This window comes from Astatotilapia calliptera, chromosome 3, assembly GCF_964374335.1.
Source record: "Astatotilapia calliptera chromosome 3, fAstCal68.1, whole genome shotgun sequence".
Taxonomy (NCBI): domain Eukaryota; kingdom Metazoa; phylum Chordata; class Actinopteri; order Cichliformes; family Cichlidae; genus Astatotilapia; species Astatotilapia calliptera.
In genome coordinates, this window is record NC_137424.1 from 35287322 (window position 1) to 35297358 (window position 10037).

General features: G+C 41.5%; 2 long non-coding RNA genes across 2 annotated transcripts; one reads left to right on the forward strand and one right to left on the reverse strand.

The window, feature by feature from the left end:
- Positions 1-971: 971 nt before the first annotated feature.
- On the reverse strand, positions 972-2658 carry LOC113018621 (uncharacterized). Its single transcript, XR_003271821.2, has 3 exons — positions 2526-2658; positions 2036-2324; positions 972-1316 (listed from the first exon to the last, which is right to left on the reverse strand). It is a non-coding gene; the product is annotated as an uncharacterized LOC113018621 (long non-coding RNA).
- Positions 2659-2727: 69 nt separating this feature from the next.
- Positions 2728-3774, forward strand: LOC145426290 (uncharacterized). Its single transcript, XR_013906999.1, has 2 exons — positions 2728-3070; positions 3419-3774. It is a non-coding gene; the product is annotated as an uncharacterized LOC145426290 (long non-coding RNA).
- The last annotated feature ends 6263 nt before the right edge of the window (positions 3775-10037 follow it).

Genomic DNA, 10037 nt, shown 5'->3' on the forward strand with positions numbered 1-10037 from the left:
TAAAGATTACAACAACAATACTGTGAATGCTTTTCAAGCATTCACACTAATAAAACCAGGCGCACCAGAAAAAGGTTAGCCCACTTAATAAAAACAATTCCACAAAAATAAAAGATGACACCAAAAAGACGAGACAAGACAATCTTTAATAGCTTTAATAAAAGAAATCACACATGCACACCAAACTGGAAGGCTTACATCCCACAAATCAAACTACAACTCGTGCTAGTGGCAATAGTTCAGGCCTTGATCACAAGCCAGTCTGGCTCCCCACAGGCTGAGATCGGCAACTGAGGCGGTTTCAAGTTCCCAGCACGACACGCGGGCAGAGGATCGCTCCAGCCCGATCACCGAGGCGTGGGTACAAGCAACAATCCAGAATATAATAAAACCAGGCGCACCAGAAAAAGGTTAGCCCACTTAATAAAAACAATTCCACAAAAATAAAAGATGAGACCAAAAAGACGAGACAAGACAAGAGAGCAGCTCCACCGAGCAGGAGCCCTCAAACCGACTATAGGCAGGCGTCTTGATTCTCCAATTAAGGTTAGGCGATTTGCCACGGAGAGGTGAAGGCAGCAATCAAACCCTAAAACAAAGGATAAATGTAACCTTAGCCTCTTGTAGCTGTGAATGCTAATAAAAGCAGTTCTAACGGCTTACCCCAGGACCGGAGGCGCTTTGGTGGAGATAACGAGCACCTCTCTCTGCAACGCTGGAATTAAACAGAAACGGCCGCGCTACAACAGGGCCGCAAAACTACACTAAACCAACTTATTGGCAGATAATATTAGTTTTGTTTTATCACATATCAATATTATTTTATTATCAAATTTGGTTATTTTGGTCATTCAAATCTGGCTTCCCCATCACTCACTCACTGATGGATACAGCTTTTGAAAATCTAAGAGCTCTGTTGAAGGACTCTGTGCAGGTTAAAAATCTATGTGTGGAATAATAACAAAGAAAGGTAACCTTTAATTATTTATTTTAATGAACTCATTATCAAACTTTAAACAACATCAACAATGTTTAATCTGTGAAGGCACTGCTGGATGCCGGTTCCCAGCTCTGCGGCTGTGCGAACACAGGTCACTGATGGTCTTGGTCACTCAGGCCTGTGAATCCAGTTCCTGAAGAACTCCGTCACCATCCTCTGCAGGAATATCGCAGCAAGCTTCTCTCTGTCACCATAAAGTATCACAGCCAGTCCGTCAGTCTCGTCGTAGACGAGGTGGTAACGAAACGACTAACCAACACGCAGGACATACAGCGGAGTGGCAACTTCACCGTGTCCATCCATTTCAGCTTCAAGTCTGTCAGAAGGAAGAACAAATGAGTCAGCTGCAGCAACTACTCGTTAAACGCTGTAACTTATCAGAGCTCTGTTTTATAGCTGCTGATTCACAACAATAACAGTCTTTATAAATCTGCACCGGTTATCGGGTTATCCAAGGCTTTTATGTGCGAATGTTTGCTTGTGAGAGCAGCTAGCCGGAGTTCAAAGGAGCTGGCCTCGCAGCCCGTCAAGGAATGCGCTGGAAGGAACCAGGTTTCGTAAGATTTGAGTTTCAAACTTTATATACATTTTGAAACTAAAATCCAGTCTTTACTGGTATTGAGCTGATTCTTTTAAAGATGATTTTTTTTTTGAAATTTGGAAAAATCTGTTAACACAATCATTATGAACAAGCTTTGAAAACCAATGTTGAAACTGTGAGTCTACATGCTGCGAGTCAACTACCTTAAAGATTCAAGATTCAAGATTCAAAGTGTTTATTGTCATGTAGAAGAAATGGCATTTCTCTGTGCAATGAAATTCTTCCTTTGCTGTCCATACACAAATGCCAAGTTAGGGGAAGGAACAAGATCAATAAGGATAAAAATAAGACAAGACATTAAGATAAGTAAAGAATAAGTAAATAAGTAAAAGTAAAGCGCACAGAGATTCACTGCAACGACTAAACATTGAAAGGAACTTAGAGGGGGAAAAACAGCAAAAGTAGAAACAATGAGTCGAAACAAAGTCGCTTACCTTTATTAATAATGCAGATGAAGATAATGATCCTTTTCTTATTTTCTTCTGTTTCAGCTTTTAGAAGCGGGACCAAAGATTGTCTTCTTGTCCTTCTTCCCTGTCAACGTATATTACGCCAACGGCATAATATTCTAATATGACTACTGGAACGACTTGACCGCAGTCTCAGGCACTAGGCGACTGAGCACAGCACTTCCGCATATGAGCGAGGGGAAACTCCTTGCACGCATTGTTCGATCTTTGCTCTCTCTTCTCCCCTTTTCTCAGGTAGATGTTATTTTAACAACTGAAAATATGAAATAAACACACATGTAAGCCAAGACTCTAAAGAAACAGCGTTGTTGTTGTTCGGTTTTTCATTTCGCCATTTGTTGATTCACTCGAAGAGCAATTAACGTAATATGGGTCAAGTGATCAGTTTGATATCTTCTGTGATACACCGTCATATTTACATTATTTGTACAGTACGAATGATTTGCTTTGGTACCTGGTCAAAATCAAGCTCTCCTCTGTCTGCCCGGCTGCACTTCTTCGCCCTCGCTCACACGCCTAATGCTCAGTCGCCAAGTGCCTGAGCTCGGATCATACCAAAATTAGGGGGAATTAAGGACTGTGCGCTATGTGCTTTGAATATTGTGTGTAGTTTTTGTCTTATACAGTTGTCAGTCGGGCATCCTACACTCCCAAAGACCCCGGGCTTCTGAAAAAACAACCCGGGTTTAAGCCCAGTAATACATCCCCACATAGCTCTCAGACCCCTCTTACTGTGCAAAGAGGTAAGTAAGAGAGTGTGCAAGACTCGTCTCTCTCTAAGGGGAGAGACACTGACAGGTCTCACATACTCATCCCCTTTCTTACGATGCACAATTGTGCACTAAGTGCGATAACTTACCGACGACTCATATCAGAATATTATGCCGTTTATACGTTGACAAGGAAGAAGGGCAAGAAGACAAACTTTGGCCCCGCTTCTAAAGGCTGAAACAGAAGAAAATAAGAAAAGGATCATTATCTTCAGCATTGTTAATAAAGGTAAGCGACTTAAGTTCATTGTTCCCACTTTTGGCAAACTTGAGCCCTTTTAGCTTTCCCAAGCTCCCTTTAACGTTTATTTGTTTCACTGAGTCAGCTGCCGTGTGCGCTTTTGAAGGTGGGAAGTTTTCTTTGAAGTTTTTTCAGTGTTGTTAGTTCAACAGAGAGAACTGATCATTAGACTGGGACTAGGACAAACGTTACTCCTCGGGCTCTCAGTCTTTAATCACACTTGCGAACTTGTCAAAGGGGTTTGGGTTATTATAAAATCAGGAGCGTTCATTGTTTGGGATGAAGAAAGTTTTTATGTGATCCTTGACTCATCTGTGATTTGTTTTCTTTCTGCAGGGTTTGAAGCCGTAATGGATGGAGACGGTGAAGGAGCCGCTCGGGCACAGCTGTGTGTCCTGCAGCTGCGCTCCTTTCACCTGCATCTCTACTACGACCAGACTGACGGGCTTGTTGCCATGCTGTACAGAGGGACACAGAGGCTTGCTGTCGTATTCTTCAGAAGAGTCCTGACGGCGGTCATCCAGAATGGGGATCGCAAGCATAGCAGTGTGTGACCGAGATCGTCAGAGCCTGAGCTTACATGGAGAAACCAGCCGCCTTACCTCAATATGACATGGGCAGTTGGAGTTTGTATCTTTGTAGACCTATTTGTATTTTTAATCCCATAAATAAATGAATATTATAAAAACACACATCAGTTATCTTTCATTTTATTAATCCATGCACCAATTTTTGTTCTAGAACCTGAAGAAGTCGCCAATAGGCTAATAAAATGTAATAAAATGTAATAAAATGTTCTTTGTCATCTTTTCCAGCTTTAATGCGCATCTGCGCCAAAAGTAGGCGATTAAAAAACGTCAAAAATATGAAAGTTTACTTCTAATATAAATTTGGGAAAAACTAATGGATGTTAATGTGTAGTTCTCAGAATAATTAACCCTCTAGTGCAGAGCACTATTAAACCCATGTTCACGGTATAGTTTTTTAAAATTAAATACAAAGCACCAAAGATCAACAATTATTTGTGAATTGTGGACAAAGCTTCAGAGAAAGTGGCTTCTTTCTGAAGGGGGCTGGGCAGCCAGTCTCTCTCTCTCTGTCTGTGTGTGTGTGTCTGAAGAAGCAAAAGTCTAAAGTTTTTTGGGGAATGGCAAGAAGCAAACAAGTGTGCAAGCAGAGTTTTTTCGCATTTGTTTTCCCCTCTATCGTCAAAACCTGTGGGTTTGTAGGCAACCTGTGGTTTGTAGGCAACCCTGAACACTGAAAAACCACAACCTGTGGTTTTTCAGTGTTCAGGGTTGCCTACAAACAGCAGCAACTCATTCTACTCCAGGGTTTGATTTAGGTGACAAAGACACAGGGCCCAGACAGGTGAAGCTGAAGAGCTATCCACATGATACTTTTGGTACACAGAAGCGAGCATTTAACCACAGCTGGTTTGAAAAGCACAACTGGTTAGAATATTCAGTCAACCAGAGTGCAGCTTTCTGCTTCCCATGTAGAGTGTTTGGCAAAAACATCAAACATGATAGTTTGGTCAGTAACGGTTGCAAGAACTGGAAGAAAGCTTTAGTCATCTTTGGCAAGCATGAGATGGCTGAAACACATAAGGACAGTGTTGTTACATGGAAAAGCTACCAGGGAACTAGCAAACAGGGAAACGTTGCACAGGTGATAGCAACTGCAAATGTGAGTGAGATAGTCGAAAGAAGAGAGTATCTCAGACGAATTGTTGCAGTCACCTCTGTGTTAGGGAGACAGGGACTCCCTTTTCGTGGCCATGATGAAGGTGAAGACAGCCCAAACAGAGGGGATTTTCTTGCGTGCATGGAGCTTTTGAAGGAGTTTGATGCTTTTCTTCAAAAACATAATCCCCCATCAAATGCACAGTATATCTCGCCAACATCCCAGAATGACCTGATTGACTGTTGTGCCCAGGAAGTTACTAGTGCCATTGTATCTGAAATGACAAAGTCTAAAGTCTATGCCATCATGGCAGATGAGGCAAGGGATGAAAAGGCAGAGCAGTTAGCTGTTTGTGTCAGGTACGTGTCAGAGGGGGCAGTGAAGGAGCGTTTCCTTGCACTAGCAGAGATAAAATCATTTGATGCCCAGTCCATTGCAAATGAGATTCAGCAGCAGATCCAAAACTATGGTCTTGCAGAGCTTAAGTGTGTAGCACAAACATATGATGGTGCAGCCGTTATGAGTGGCTCCACTGGAGGTGTACAAGCACATTTTAGAAGGCTCCATCCTGAGGCTATCTATGTGCATTGTTATGCTCATCAACTCAACCTGGTTTTGTGCAATACTTGCAAGGCTGTCCCAGAGGCTGTGGAGCTTTTCAGCTTGTTGGAGTGTGTGTATTCTTTCTTCAGCACCTCCCTAGTCAATCATCATAAGTTCATGGAGACTCAGGCAAAGCTTGGATTGACAAAAACTGAGCTTGTGCAACTTTCAAACACTCGCTGGGCATGTCAGTTGCGATCAATCAGTGCAGTTCTTGAGACATTGCCTGCCATTTTGGAGTGCCTATCTGCAATTGGATCCCCCATAGCTGTTGGTCTCAGAGCAAAGCTCTACAAGTTCTCAGCAGTCTATGCACTACTGATGTTTTAGTCTATTCTGTCGGTAACCAAAGGACTCCACAAATTCCTGCAGAAAGAGACTTTAGACCTGGCAGAAGCTTTCATCTGCAAACAAGCTGTGTGTGACACACTTGAGGGCAAACACTCAGATGCATTTGCTACAGAGCTGTATGAGAAAACCAAGGCCCTGTGTAACACCCACAGTATCCCTGAACCAGGTGCCAAGACAAGGCACAAACAGAGGAAAATGGAGGATTTTGTCCTGGAGGCAACTGTGGGTTCACGCACTGAATTGAACAACTCAGACACATTGAAAAGAGAGTTACTTTTCCCTTGTGTGGATCGGATGGTTGGCGAGCTTGATCAAAGATTTTGCAGTGTAGATGCAGGGCTGCTAAAAGGCGTCCAGGCATGCAGTCCTAAATCTGAGAACTTCTTGAGTGAACCACACTTGAATGAACTTGCAAAGCACTACAGACTTGACCTGAAAAAAGAGGAGGTTCTGGTGGCCAGAAACTTTCTTACCAAAACACAGAGGCTGGATGTCCACCCAAAAATATGTTGTCTGTGTACAACCTCCTTGATTCAGACATGTTTCCGTCTCTGAAGGCAACCATCCAAGTTGCCCTAACAGTGCCTGTCAGCAGCTGCTCGTGCGAAAGGTCCTTTAGTGCACTGCGTCGGCTGCACTGCGTCGGCTGCACTCCTGGCTGCGTCAAACAATGGGTCAGAAAAGACTTCACAGTCTTGCAGTCATGTCTATTGAAAAAGACACGCTTCAGCATCTGAGTCACAACAGAGTGATTGACCGATTTGCCACTCTTAAAAACAGACCTCATTCTTTGATGCTTCCATCCACCAAGTAACTGGTGATTGCAGCCAGAAAAATTTACTTTTTTATTTTCAGTTTTTTTCTTGTTATTGATGCGGCAAACACATTTCCTCTGTTTTCTTGTTGTACTGTATTATAAAGCAGACTGAAATAAAACAATAGATCTATTGGTGGCCTAGGATGTTTAATCTGTCCAAAAAAGTAGGAAAACAATTTCTCAGTCTTTGTTTTCTGTTTGTGAAATTTTGTGCTCATTCACTACGTTCGTTCATATCGTGTGCATCTCTTGGGGGCTAAGCCCCCCCTGTCCTTAAAACCTAGTGACGCCCCTGACCACGAGGTGAACAAATTTCTCAGGAGCAAAGACAATGACTTCCGTTTTAGTTGAACTTGAAAGCCCTTGTGGTAAAACTTGTGCATTTTGAGGTGAGGTGAAAGCTTCAACAGGAAGTGAACTTGAAATTGATATATGAAATATTCCTTTATTGTGTGAGAAAATCAGACCATGTCATAACTGCTTTAAGTCATACAGAATAGATATCAGAGCCTTAAACAGGCTGACTTCTGCTAAATGTGTCAAACTGGGCAGAAAGTATACAAACACATAACATCCTTATAAAATATGATGTAACACTATAGATCAACTTACCTCCGAATATATAAAGCATATAAACAATTACAGCAATATGATGCAACAAACAGCAGTGCTACTAATCCAAAATACTCAAAGCTTCATAGAACTGAAACAAACATTTATTTTTAGCTCCATTCTGCAGCTGATACATACTTTAGGTTTCTGAATTCATTCCTGCACGCAGGAATGAATTTTGTTCACTCAAATTTAGCTTTTCTTGTTCAAAAATAAATTTCTACTCAAAATGCACCTGTAATTTTTTTTGTGCCACTATTCTGAGCCACAGAATGGGTTAGGAGGAAGGAGGAGTTTACCACCCCCTCTAGCTCAATTTCTCTATTTCTCTCAATTCTCAGATTTATAATCTAGACAGTTTCACTGCAGTGCATCATTGACAGAAGGATCAGGATATAGTTATCTTCTTCAGTTAACAAATGTAAGTAACTTGAGAATGAAACGTACCGGTTGCTAATTTTGGTTGACTTTTGCTCTTTACCAGCTCCGAGTTGCTTCAGTTTTACTCGTTTAAAAGTACTAAAGTGTTTTCTTGGACGCTTCTTCATTATTTTTACTTCAGCATAATGAACTGTGTGAGCATTATTATGATCATATAATGATCATTATTCTATGCACATATAAAAGTCAGTCTGGGATATTAAGCTTCTTGTCAACTTTCATGGAATCTTACTGTTTCTGAGTGGACTGTTTAGTGGTATAAATAAGTAGGCAATGGGAAAAAAACACGTGAGGATGAGCGATGAGTGAAAAGAAAAGACTCAGGGACAAACAGGGGAAAGATAAAGAATATGTGGACATAAAGAAGAATAAGAATAGTGTTTTCTTGAACGCGTCTTTAGCTGTCGGTGACTGTGACTTACGATTTGTTTTTCCTTCTGACAGACTTGAAGCTGCAATGGATGGACACGGTGAAGATGCCATTCCGCTGTTTGTCCTGCCTGTGGGTTTGCGGTTTCGTCTCCATCTCATCTACGACCAGGCTGACGGACTGGCTGTCATCCTTTACGGTGGCAGACGGAGGCTTGCTGCGATATTCCTCCAGGGAATGATGATGGAGTTCTTCAGGAACTTGATTCACAGGCCTGAGTGACCAAGTCCATCAGTGACCCAAGGCTGCGGGGTCTTCCGCATCCAACAGTGCCTTCACAGATTAAACACTGTTTATGTTGTTTACAACCCAAAAATAAATTCATTTTAAAAAGTTATGTTTCCTTGTTATTATTTCATACATTTGTCAAAGGTCGCCAATCTGTTTGTGTTCTCTCGGTTAGATTTTCATGATGTAAGCTGCATCTATCAGTTTTTAAACACAGTGAGTGGGGGATGGGGAAGCCGGGTGTGACTGCATGGCATCTAATGATCCGGTGCTACAATTTATGGTCTACAGTGACCCCTTGTGGACAATATTGCTGTGTTGAGTGGATAATGTGTTGTGATTGTTTTCTTAGTTATATGTGACTCCATTAATTATAGAATTTCCTGTTTCTGTTTCCAGAAAACCAGTATGGCTGCACCGCATTTGGACTAAATCTTGCAAGCTCTGATGTAAACAATTCTTTTGTGGAACTTAATTGAAGACAGTCAACTCAACTCCTGGACTGCTGCAGTCTTTGTGACAGAAAATTTCGGCCAGACTTGTATACCCAGCACTTCCAGTATATGTATATTCTACAGTCATGATGGTGGTCATTGAGAATGGGGATCGCAGGCATAGCGGTGTGTGACCGAGACCGTCAGTCCCCGTGTTTACACGGAGGGAGCTGCTGGCTCACCTCAATACGACCTGTACAGGCTGAATGTCAGAGTTTATATTTTTGCTATTTATTTGTTATTATTTATTTGTTAAGGGTTTTTTTTAGACCGGAAAGTGGTAGGTTTTCTTTTTTTCTTCTTCAGGAATCTAGGTTGGATCTCACAGGAGCCCCTAATCTGAAAGGAACATACCCCCCCGAACCACAGGGACGCTGTGCGTAAGAAATACGTATTTTCAGTTTCTTTTCAGTTTCTTGTTATCTTGTCTGAAGTTCTGAGAGTTAGTGTGGGATGCTATGACAGTGATAAGCCAAAAATAGAACAAAACTTAACAGTGAAAAGCTGAGGAATATAACGCTGGTGTCAATGAATGTCAATGGGATGAATAACCCAATTAAGACAAGTAAAGTGATACTTAAAATGAGAACGTTTAATATCAATATAGTATATGTACAGGAAACACATCTGTCACAGGAAGAACATGATAAATTAAAGAAATTTGGGTTAAGAAATTCTTACTATAGTTTTACTGTTCTCTCTATGTGTTAAACTCCCTGAGTGTGAACATAGATAAACAGCCAGCCAAACTCCTTTTCAAGAGCCAGGAAGGTGAGCGTACTTGCTCCTTTAATGACTCCAAACATAGCAATTGTCTTGCACTGACATCATTGAACTGGAGTGAAACTAGAAAAACACATAATACAAAACTCTTAATCGATTGTCATATAATCAGCAGGTAAATATATTCAGGCACTTACACAGGAGACTATGAAATAAGTATACTGTAGATATGCAAACTGATATTACTACAAAGAAAAACAAGCAGGTAGTGGATGAGCGTACACTTGTATCATTAGCTCAGAAGCTACACCCTATAACTGTAAGATATATAAGACTATAAGACTCTACAACAGTCATGTCAGAATCTGAAGGGACAGTGGTGTGTGCAGGAGACTTTAATATGGTATTCGATCATAGGATTAGGCACAAATAGAAGCAAAAACTGTCATGGTTGGCTGTGTGGCAGGCAGGCAAGCAGGAGTGGTGGATCCAAAATGCAGGACTCAGACACAGCAGTACAACTTAAAGCGCAGCTTTATTGCTGGAAAACCTCTTACTAACTAAACTCAC